This window comes from Rhinatrema bivittatum, chromosome 2 (assembly GCF_901001135.1).
Source record: "Rhinatrema bivittatum chromosome 2, aRhiBiv1.1, whole genome shotgun sequence".
Taxonomy (NCBI): domain Eukaryota; kingdom Metazoa; phylum Chordata; class Amphibia; order Gymnophiona; family Rhinatrematidae; genus Rhinatrema; species Rhinatrema bivittatum.
Window position 1 is genome coordinate 407,200,189 of NC_042616.1, and position 12,042 is coordinate 407,212,230.

Here is a 12,042-nt window from a genome sequence, read left to right on the forward strand (position 1 = left end):
ACATACCAGGAGGTGGGATGGAAAGGTTTGGGGGTGGGGAGGGGGCGATGAGGCCCTGGAGAGTACTCAATTTATAAGACAGTACCCAGGAGCAGTGGGTAGGGGAGGGGGAGAGACTTGCACTGGCACTAGTGCTTATATTTTTTAAACAGTGACATGGAGCAAGTTTTGGGGAGGAGGATGTAGGATTGGCCTGGCACGACCCGAGCCTTTGGAGTACAGGTGAGAGGGAGTGTGTGTGTGTGGGGGGGGGGGGGGGGGGCTGTGTTATGATCAGTAAGCCTGGGATTTTTTTTTTTAACCCAGCACTTCGCTACTTAACTGGATATATTCTATTGAATATAGTTGGTTAAGACTTAAGCTATCTGGCTAACCCTAGCCGGCCAACTTTAGACCTAACTGGCTATATTCAAAAAAATATCTGGTTAGGTTTAAATTTATGCAGCTATGGTTAGCTAGATAACTTTAACTGAGGATGCTCAGAGGAATGTTTATCCCACTGAGTAAGTGGCTAACTTTAGCAGGATAAGTTATCAGTTTTCCCGGTCTTTGAATATTGGCCTTCTCAACTGCAGTGGCGAACGCAAAGTTCTGGGAGATTCTTTCAGGAGCTGGCATGAAAGAATCATCTTAGGATCCAATGTATTTTTACTGTGCAGTCTCAAAGTGAGTTAAAACAAAAAAAAAAAGAAGTGCTTTATGACCTAGTAAACTGAGCAGATGGGACCAGTTAAGTCATTTAGCAACTGATGAAAGCAAGTAAAGTCTCATTTTTACCAACTGGCTTCTGTCGACAGAGACCTGGTTTAAGACAGTGGGTATTCTTAAAACAAAGGCACCATAGAACTATAATTTGTGGCTCATAAGGACATAAGACGTGCTATACTGCTTCAGACCAGTGGACCATTGAGCCTAGCACCCTGTCTCTGACCGTGGCCAATCCAAGTCACAGGAGAACCATTGAGTTGCTAGAGCCTTTTCTCTCTATTCTTCAAAGGATTTCAAATGTCATTCACCCTGCCTACAGGACACTGAACCCAGAGAAGCACATCCATGACCACGGACCCAGGCTGCACAGAGGTAACCAGCAGGCTTTGCTGCACCTCTCAGGTTCCTTCAAGCAGAATGGGTGTACTCTGCCGCACACCCAGCTCCAGCCAACCCATGCAACAAACCCGAGAGAAAATCCCAAACATCATAGTGAGCAGTAAAGCAACTGTCCTACTGAGCATCTGGTCAGCTCCAGTCACTTCTCCACTGCAGTTGTAATTCCCAGGAGCTTACAGGAGTTTATATTCACATTAATAATGTTGTGTAAAATCGATATAGAAAAATAAGCACGGTTTTCATTTAAGAAGACTTACTAGTTTCTTTTTGACCAAATGGCAGAGAACAGAGTGCAGAACAGCCCATACTAAGCATCCATACAAATTCTTGTACTTGAAAGCTTATATCTTAATAAATCTGTTAGTCTATAAGGTGCACCAGCCTCTGAGTTATTTTTGCTACTATACACTAATATGGCTACCCCTCTGTTAATTTCAACTAAAAACAGCCTTGGGACCACAGCAGTAAAACAAGTAATCTTCTGTAAGGGGCCAACAGCGCTTTAACTGGCCCCATGTATGCCAGCAGAAGGGGCCAACCCACAGGAGCTGGCAGAAGGCCAAAGCACTGCAGCAGCTACAATGGTGTTGGCTTCGGCATGGGCCAACCAGTGTTTAAAACAACCACCCTATGGTGGGAGCTGGCAAAAGAGGCAGAGGCTGCTGGCACACTGGTGAGGCAGGTGCAAGCTACAGTATAAAGGAACCAGCGCCTGAGTGAGACCAGCAGAAGAAAAGGACAACCCCAGGTGTGGCTGCCTTGCTCTTCCCCCTTTAGCTCAGCTAGACTGCCGCGTGCCAAGGATGCTAAATGGGGAGCGGAAGGAAATGCTTTTCAATGTCATGCGGCTTCTCTCGCAACCCATTCGTTAATAAAGAGTCATGGGAGGTGGGAGAAGCAGCAGAATGTTGAGAATTATTTCTTTCTGGTCCTAGTCCGGCTGCAGCTCCAACTTATCCTGTCCAGCACCAGCTATTTATACATATACACACTGGCTGGGGACTGGAGAACAACAGAGTAGGGAAAGTAAGATTAAGAGGAAAACCAGGTAATACTGCCTCTGGTTAGGTTACTTCTGAGACCTCCATCTGGAGCACTGAATTCAGGTCTGGAGGCCTTACCTCCAGAAAGGCAAAAGAAGTAGCCTGCATAGCTGTGCAGTCTACAGGTGGCACTGCTTTTAGCATGCATGCCTGGCATTAATTTTCAAAGAGAAAAAAAAACAATGTAGGTAGTAAAATAGTCACCATACTTGCAAAAATGTCTTGTGTGCACACTATTTTTCTTCCCCATTCTAAGCGTGCTTCTGGGGATGCCTCCTCACAAGCCAGTTGAAAGTAGGGAGTGCTACATTTGGCTGATAAGAGGAGGGCAACTTTTAAACAAGTAATTTTACCTGAATAAATGGCTTTGAAAGTTGTCCTCTGAGAAGATGGAGGGAGTTCAGAAAGGGGCTACTAAAACGATGCAAGTTCTGCAACACAAGACCTACAAGGAAAGGCTTAAGATGCTTGAAATATACTCACTGGAGGAAAGAAGGGATGGGGGATATGATAAAAACTTTCAAATACTTGGCAGACTTCAGGAAGGTGACATTTTCAATAGAAAAGGAAATTCAAGAACAAGAGTCATAATATGAAGGTGCAAAAGAAACATGAGAAAATAATGTTTTCCCTATAAAACAGGAGGGAAAGGGGAAAAAAACAGGAGGGGAGAGGTTGGATTAGGAAGCAGAGTGGATCCTATTTGCTTTGCTCTGTTCACTTTAGCCTCATACCCTCCCATCTTGTTCTCTCTATGACAGGAAGAGAGGAAAGAAACAGTAGGGGAGGAGCTGGATTAGGGAATAGAATGGCTCTTCCTTGATTTACTCTGTGCTCTGCCTGCTCCAGGCTCTCCTCCTGTTCCCTGCAGCTTTTTCTCTGCTGCCTGAGATTTGTGCACTGATCAATAGTCTACCACAAGAGCCCTGTGTGTTCATGTATAGACGACTCTGGTGCCACTCCCAGAATTGCTGTGCTTTAGGAGATAGCCTACTTTTCCTAATGGATGAGCTAACTCTGCTTCTTCCTGTTATCCCTCCCCTGTCTTACCGCTGTACTCTGAGCCTATCCAAAACATATTTAAATTCTGTAACAGTTTTGGTTGGTACTATCTCTGCTAGTAGTCTTATGCCAGGCATATAATATCTTTTCAATAACATGAGGATGGGGAATGGTGAGGATGGAGTGGACAAGAATTCAATTTTTTTCTGCATATAATTATAATTTGTAGGGATGTGCTTTCATTTAAAACAACATTGACTATGTCATTTCATGATGTTTTAAAAACTGAACAATAGAAAACATTAACACAAAATGTAATGTTTTATTTTATTATGTTTTTGTACGCACTATTTGCAAATACTGTGCACCGGTTCCTGACAACCATTCCAACCTGGGCATCTCCAGAGACCACATCCTACCCCTGCCACCTCTGAAAGCAGCTGAAGTTCCTCCAGAAGGTTATAGGTGTGAGAAACCAGTCACAGGTCTCGCCCTCAATCACCAAGCATTCTCCTTTGTTATGAAATAGTCCCCCTTGGGAGCCAGCCCCCCTTCTGCCCCCCCCCCCCTCACCTTACCAAATGTGCCATGGTAGACCCAGCAACCGCCATTTTCCAAAATGGCACCAGCCGGCCAGCTCTTTGTCCCTACCATGTGACAGCAGATGCCAGTGCCCCCATTAGACCACCAAGGCAGATTAGGTAAATCTGGGAGGTTGGGAGTGCGGGCTAGGGTGGTTCGTGAGGGGCCATCGCCCCGGGGTTTATTATTTAATATTGAAAGCCAATCATATAAGACCTCTGTAAGACCCAGAGTAAGAGCTCCATCTTTTTTAAAGTTCTCCCTGCGTGTCTTAGCATTTGTCAGTGAGTGCTGACTTTTAATAGGTAAAACATACCATGATCCCTAATAGGACTTCATAGAGCAGGGGTCGGGAACCCATGGCTCGCGAGCCAGATATGGCTCTTTTGAGGGCTGCATCTGGCTCGCAGACAAGTGTCGCCATACTTCGCGGTTCCCCGCTGACCCAGCTGCTCCCCGGTCCTCCGCCGCCCGGGCTTAAAATGCTGTCAGCCCGGGCGGAACGCGGCAGGACAGCTGGAGTCAGCGGCACCGGCGTGCTCTCTTCTCCTCCCCCCCCGCGGCCCGGAAGAGGAAGTGGAGAGCATCGGGTGCCTGCGCGGGAAGAAGAGACCACACTAGCGTGGTCTCTTCTTCCGTGCAGGCACCCGATGCTCACCACTTCCTCTTCCGGGCCGCGGGGGGGAGGAGAAGAGAGCACGCCGACTGGAGTCATCCGGGTGCCTGCGCGGGAGTCATCGGGTGTCAGCCGGGTGCCAGCGCTGGAGTCATCGGGTGCCTGCGCGGGTCTTCCCGCGCAGGCACCCGATGCTCTCCACTTCCTCTTCCGGGCCGCGGGAAGAAGAGAGCACGCCGGTGACTGCAGCGCGGCTCGGAGGAAAATGAAAATCTTCAACCGCGGCCGATGGGACTCCGCCTTCGCCTCCGCGAGGGCTGAAAATGAAGGAGGTTAGCGTTGGGAGGTGGCTGCTGCTGCTGCCGCCGCGAGTTCCCGGGGGGAGAGGGGAAGGGGGAGCGAGAGAGTGAATGAGCGAGCAAGCATGTGTGTTTGAGATCCTGTGTGTGTGAGTGAGAGATTGCATGTATGTGAATGATTGAGAGCCTGTATATGTGAAAGAGAGTATGTCTGTGATTGAGAGCCTGCCTGTGAGAGAGAGAGAGAGAGCATGAATGTAAGTTTACAATTGGGAACCTGTATGTGTAAGTTTGTGATTGAAAACCTGTTTGTGTGAAAGAGTATGTGTGTATGATTGAGATCCTTTGTGTGTGAGAGAGATCATGTGTATGTATGATTAAGAGCCTGTGTGTATAAGTAAGAGAGAGATCATGTGTGTCTGTGTCTGATTGACAGCTGGTTTAGGTGATGGAGCATGTGAGTATGTGATTGAGAGCCTGTGTTTAAATGAGAGAGAGAGACCATGTGTGTCTGTGTGATTGAGAGCTGATTTAGGTGAGGGAGCATGTGAGTATGTGATTGAGAGCCTGTGTTTAAATGAGAGAGAGAGACCATGTGTGTCTGTGTGTGATTGAGAGCTGATTTAGGTGAGGGAGCATGTGAGTATGTGATTGAGAGCCTGTGTGTAAATGAGAGAAAGAGAGGACATGTTTGTAAGCATGTGAATGAGAGTCTGTGTGTGAGAGAAAAAGACAGCATGTATTTATGTGATTGAAAGCCTGTGTGTGTGTAAGCGTGAAAAGATAGACAGCATGTGTGTAAATGTGTAATTAAGAGCCTATATAAGTGAGAGAGAAAAAACATTTGTATATGTGAGTGACTGAGAGCATGTGTGTATAGGTGTGTCATTGAGAGCCAGTGTGAGAGAGAGCGCTGGTATGTGACTGAGAGAGGAGAAAGTTCCAAGCAAACCACCCCACCTCCTGCTAATTCAGAACAATCTCAGGACACCTGGATATCAAACGTTCCCAGGTATGCAGAGCAAAAAAATTTTTGTATCCTTATTATTTTTCATTACTGGATCTTTGTGTCTGCTATTTTGAAATATTTTGTTGGTATCTGGAAATGTTTTATATGAGTTTTTAATTATTGGATATTCCACTCATCAGCTGTTTCAAAATATGTTCTTTTTGTTAGTACAGTTTTACTGCTGATGATTTTATATTTCTTGATTTGTTTTATAAGGATGTGCGATGTTTCTTTTTTCCTTTGTTACACTGCATACAGAGACTCTGGCTTGTTGCAGTTTCCAATTCAGTTTTTGTCTGCATGCTTCTTGTTATGCGTTTTGGTCTCTTTATTCTATGTTAGGTGAGGGACAGCACGTGATTCAGGTGAGGTTTTCTGCTGGCATGTAGTTTCTGTGTAGGACTCTATAGCAGCCTGACTTGGTCCGTTTTCCTAATAGGAGATGTATTGGTGTCTTAAGGCCTGGTGTAATATTTTCAGAGACTTATTGTACTTTAAAAGTGTGATCTTACATAAAATGCACACATTTACTTGTATTTAGTTTTAAACATATTGTATGGCTCTCATGGAATTACATTTTAAAATATGTGGCGTTTATGGCTCTCTCAGCCAAAAAGGTTCCTGACCCCTGTCATAGAGTATCAGGTACCACGTGTCCTGTGTCCAAATCAGACAACCTATGTCTAAGATTCCCTGGTCCCGCCTCCCATATTAAGATCCAATTAGGCCTAGCAGAGACCCATGTGTCTGCTGATTACTTTCGGTAATTCTTTGTTCTGTAACTCTTTCAGTCTTTTGATCAGACTCTTAATCTCACGGGCATCTCCAGTTACACTGGGCCCCTCAAGTCGAGACAGTATTCTGTGAGACCATGGCCTGGTCCATGTGTTCGTTGTGACTTCATGACCCTCCATCATATCTGAATAGGGTATGTTTTACCTATAAAAAGTCAGCACTCACTGACAAATGCTAAGACATGCAGGGAGAGCTTTAAAAAAGATGGAGCTCTGACTCTGGGTCTTCCAGAGGTCTTATATGATTGGCTTTCAATATTAAATAATAAACTTAAATTTGTTTGTATTAAATTTGGACCTCTGTGTGTTCTTGGGGCAGCACCTTGAAGCTGATTTTTAAAGTTTCAAAAATTGTTTTAACAAAGGAGAGGGGTTGGAGTTAGGACAGGACCTGTGACTGGAGATTCTCACAACTGGGGGAACTCTGGCTGCCTTCATGGTCAGCGGGGGTGGAGAAGGGGGTGGGATGGGGGTTCTCCAAAAACACCGCGGGTCTGAGACCTTGTGCTGGGATGATCAGCTTTTCTGTTTTTTAAAAACTTTTTTTTGGGTTTTGGAAAATAGCACTCACTATTGGCAAATAGCATACACTAAAACCCAATAGAAAAATCCTGAATGACACAGAAATTGGCTCTCAAATGCAACAAAACTAAATGACAAATATTTTTGTCCTGCACACCCCCCTTATAATCTGTATTCCTTTACTCTGTATTTGTTGAGGGGTTTTTGTGTTCTGTGGGTGCAACCAAAATGAAGTATTCTATTAACTTGTAGTTTCTGTGTATTCCAACTTCTGCTGCTTACCCAACAGGAGCTGTATTGCTAATAATACATTTTAATTTCTAGCTTGCTCTTCCAAATAATGCTCAAAGTAGCTGATAGCAGTTTTAGAATTCAGGTACCATAAACCATGCTTCAAAGATCTTACAATCCAAGGGGGTCATTTACTAAGCATTTTTCCCATAGACACAGAATGGGAGAAAAGCCTTAGTAAATCCAGCCCTAAGTAGGTTGCCTGAAGCAATGAGAGGTAAAATGACTTGCTCAAGGTCACCAGAAGTGACAGTAGGGCAAGTAGTTTCCCTGGTTCTCAGCCCATTACTGTAACCATTAAGCCACTCCTTTTCATTGCTAAGAAGAATAGCATTGTTGTTCTAGCGCCTGGTCTAATATTTGCATTGCTGCCTTTTCATTAGTAAGGTTGTTGCTGTTTGGGTTCTGGGAGTTGGTGCTGTTTTAATATGGGAAGTTTGCAATATAGGTTCTGAGCAGGGCTGGCCCTACTGTGCAAACTATGCAATTGCATGGAGCGTCACATCCGGGTTGGAAGTCATCAAGAGTCAGCCAGTACCCTGGAGAAGGAATGGAGGATACTGTCTGCAAGTGCAGCTCCTGGAGCCATCATGGAGCGAAGTGCAAGCAGATTCAAAGCAGAGCCGAGCAACAGAAGTATGAATCCTGCTTCTGGGGTTTGTGCTGCTGCCACCTGCCCTGCCCACTGCTGTGCAGCCAACAGAAAGACTGAGCCAAAGTGACAGGGGACGGGCCTGTGTTTGAGGACAGCATTGTAGTATGAGCCCTGAGATTAGCATGGCTCATATTTGGGACTGGCCCTGAGCACAGAAGGTTTATACTCCGTTAAGCATCACTTGTCCTGCCAGCAGGCCAGGAAAATCAAAAGGAAAGGCTGGATGGGCTTTGTGGGGCAGAGATGATCAGAGGAGCTGGCGATAGGTTTTCAGGAAGGTGGAGAGGAATGTGGCCTCAGCTTTCAGAGGCGTGAAAGCAGGAAAGAGGAGAAAGTGGGCAAAGCTTTCCAGGAGGTGGGGGGAGAATGTGGGAAGAACATTTTTTTTTTTTTGGGGGGGAGGCAGGGAGATGTGGGGAGAGCCTTCCATGGTTAGGAAGATGGATGTGAGGAGAACATTTCAGAGGAGGGGAGGGGTAGGTAGGTTTGTGAGGGAAGGAAAGATGAAGGTTGGGAGAGAGAGGAGACAGAGGATTAAAGGGGAGGAGAGAGGATACAGAATGAAAAAGGAGTGCAGGAGGAAAAGAGATCACGGAGTGAGGGGAGAGAGTATTCTGGATAGGAGGGAGGAGGAAGAAAGGAATGAGAATGGAATGGAAAGAAAAGGGTTATTGGTTGGCAGGGGAGGAAGACAGGACTCATGGTGGGTGTCAGGGAGAGAGGTGAGAAAGAGAACTGGATCTGGTGAGGGGAGGAATTCAGGGAGATAGGGGAAGGGATGAAGAATGGAGGCCAGAGTGTAGGAAAAAGCATACAGAAAGGAATAGGAATGGGGAACGGTAAGCAGGGAGGAAGATGAAGAATAGGAGGAGGAGACAAGGAAGAACAAAGCAGGAGAAAAGAAAGAATGAAGAAAAAGTATTAAAGTATTCACTTTAAAGAAAAGAGAAAGGAGAGAGGACTAAAACAGAAAATAAAACGAGAATACCAGAGAGAAAAAACGACCAGAAAATGAGAAGAGAGAGAGACATTAAGCCAGAAAATCAAGCCAGACACCAAAGGTTAGAAACTATTTTACAGAGAATATTAATAACTCATCAGACCTGGATGTGTTTCCCACATAGAATGAGTACGTTGATACCTGTTATCCCTGAGGCATTGGGGGTTTGATATATTTTAGAGAAACAAAATGTGAAGATTGTGCTTCCAGCTATATTTTGAAAATAGATTAATACCATTTTTCATGGAGGCAGTTCACCAGAAATCACCCCTTCCCCTCCCACTCCCAGTGCCCTACTTGCTCACTACTGGCACTACAGGGAAGTGTGTGTCCCACATTAGCCCACCAGAAATCTGGCAACCTTATTTTAACCCCACTACACCTGCTGTTCAGACTTTCATAAAGAGGCCTATGGTTTTAGTGAAGATGGTTGAGTGTATAACTCACCTTTAGATGAAGATGGTTGAGTGTATAACTCACCTTTTCCTAATGCCAGAAATGTAACACCTGGGTCACAGTAGGAGTTAAAGTTTACCAAAAGCATACATAGTAGAAAAAAAAAAAAAAGCCAAGACAACTTGAAAGATCAGGGTAGATTTTTAAACTGGTAAAACTCATGGGTGCACCGCTGCCATGGTGCTTGTCAGCACAAGGGGTCTGAGCCTAAGCCATGCAGCCCACTCCCTTCCAAACGTTGTCAGTCCTGAGGATACCACCGCACTTCTTCCTTAGGCGCCCACAGTAAAATTGCTAGCCCCCTCCCCCACACCTTCCTGTCATCTCGGGTTCATGCCCGTGTCCGCTTCCAGTGGGTGGCGGGATAGAAGCTGCCCGCCACCCACTGGAAGCGGGTGGCGGGCAGCTTCCAGTCCACCTGAGTCCCTTTGAATCCTGGGCAAATCTTGCAGTCTGTAAATAAGTGACACATTAGTGGCAGGAACTCGGAACCACGGTTTATTTGCAGCTTTCCCCGCCCAGTAGCTGCCGGCGGGAAACTTTCATGTAAGTAGTACCTGCTGGATTACATTAGCACCACAGCCCAAAGTCCTCTTTTGAAGGAGAAAGGATAAAAATAAGGAAAATGTGAAGGGAATGTGTGTCAGGGTAGGGCTAAACCATCTGTGTGGGTTGTGTGTTTGTTTTTTTTAAAGATTTCTCAACTTTAAATCGTCCCAATCTGCTCACCCCCCCCCCCCCCCAATAACAGCCTTAAGCATAACCCCCCCCCCCAGCTAGTCAGTTTTTCAATAGCCAGTTTTTATCAGGGATTTGCAATTCAATGGCATGCAAATAATTTGTGAGCACAAAAAAAACGTGCTTTTTCCATTTTCCAAGCTTTATTTTTTATGCAAGGGGCATTTGCCTGCCATTATCTTATTGCATTCTGCAGGGCCATGGATTTTTAAAGTAAAACCCATGCTAACGTTTTGCTCCAATTTCAGCATGGGCCTTATTGCACCGACCCCAAAAAGGTGAGAGCAACTGGGGGCAGGGAAAGTTTGTAGAGTGAAATGATGGATTATTAATTTATGCAGAGAAGGGGGAGACGAGGCACGGTTGGGGTTACCAGATGGCTCCGGGACATTAGGGGTAGCCTGGCTGAGCTAGCCCTGCTTTTACTCCCAGCCTGTCCCTGGTAACTCTACCTTGGGAGCAAAAATACCTTATCCTAATCCTGGCACTGACCCTACACACAGTGACAAGCTGATACGGATCAGTTTCAGAGGCTGCTCCACAGCTCTTAAGGTTGTGCACACCCTAAGCATTCCTGTCCCCTTGAACTCTTATGCCTTGAAAATCTCTGTGAGTTAAATACAGGTAAAACCAGATTTTTCACTCTTAGCTGCTCCAACTGTGAGTGACTGGCAGCTACCTGAAGCAATCTAATTAAACCCTGGAAGAAAGAGTGCTCATGTAAATGCAGTGCCTTCTGAATTTACTGGTAAAAGCTGATTTTGTTGCTCCATGTTTGTAAGCAAGGGTAAGCATCCCTGCTGCTTGTAATTTCATTTAAGATTTCCATTCTGCCTTAAGTGACTGGTCATTCATTTCAGAGTGGATCAGAGTGTAATTCACTGGGTTAAGAAAACCAAAACATTACATGTGTAGCCTCTTTCCTAGTCAGTTCTTGGGCACGGGGGAGGGGGAGGCAGGTGCACAGGGAGGATTACGGGTCACACAAAGCCCCATGACCTCCTGGGATTCCTGGGGGACGGGAAACAAGCTTTTCAACACCCTTAGGGGTTTGCTCACTGACCCTGGGGCTCTTCTACTCTCCTTGTTGTTCAAAATTAAACTTGTTACTGGAGTTTAAGCAGGTTAACAAAAAGTCCAGAAGGAGCACACAAAAATTAAACTCTCTTTCACAACATTCAGCAAACTTCCAAATGGTCAGCTCACAGAGGTAGGGACCCTTTCTTCCCTGGGAACACTCCAGTACTGTGAAAAGGGGGGGGGGGAACGGCTGTGTGGTAGATTATATGTCACAGAATACACACCACACTTAATTACAAGTAGAAACTTTACTTATAAGTCTGAGAATAAGCAATCAAAGCACAGAGTTTGCATTAAAGAAGATTACACAAAATACTTTCCTTACAATTCCCAATGTGATGTATTTTGGAAATTTGGAAAATCAGCAACAACTCATTGGTCACTTTGTTAACCACTGATAATGTTTCCTGCAAGCCGTGGTCTCTGATTTCAAAAGGTTAGTCTCATGTTGCCATTTTTTTTCCCAAGCAATTTTTATTGGATATCAGCAAAAAGAAGACAGACATGATACAAGAAATATTACACTCTACATGCCAACATCCCAACATTTTCCTTCTATCCCCCCCCCCCCCCCCCCCCATGTCAGACGTGTCTAGCTAAACTATATACAAACAGTACCAGCGTGCGAAGTACAAGGCCTGCCCATGCAGGATGAGGTAATGGTCACGTAGCAGAGTCGAAGAAAGGGAACAGCTGTTGAGTTTCCCCAGAGAGGGAGCAGTGGAAGTTGCGCCATGTGTCCCTAAAGATTGCCTTCTTTTTTTACCGAAAGCGTACGATACGAGGAACCATATTCCAGCTGAAAAAATTCAGTCATCTGCCGCCTTCCATCCGGCGGCAAAGAGTCA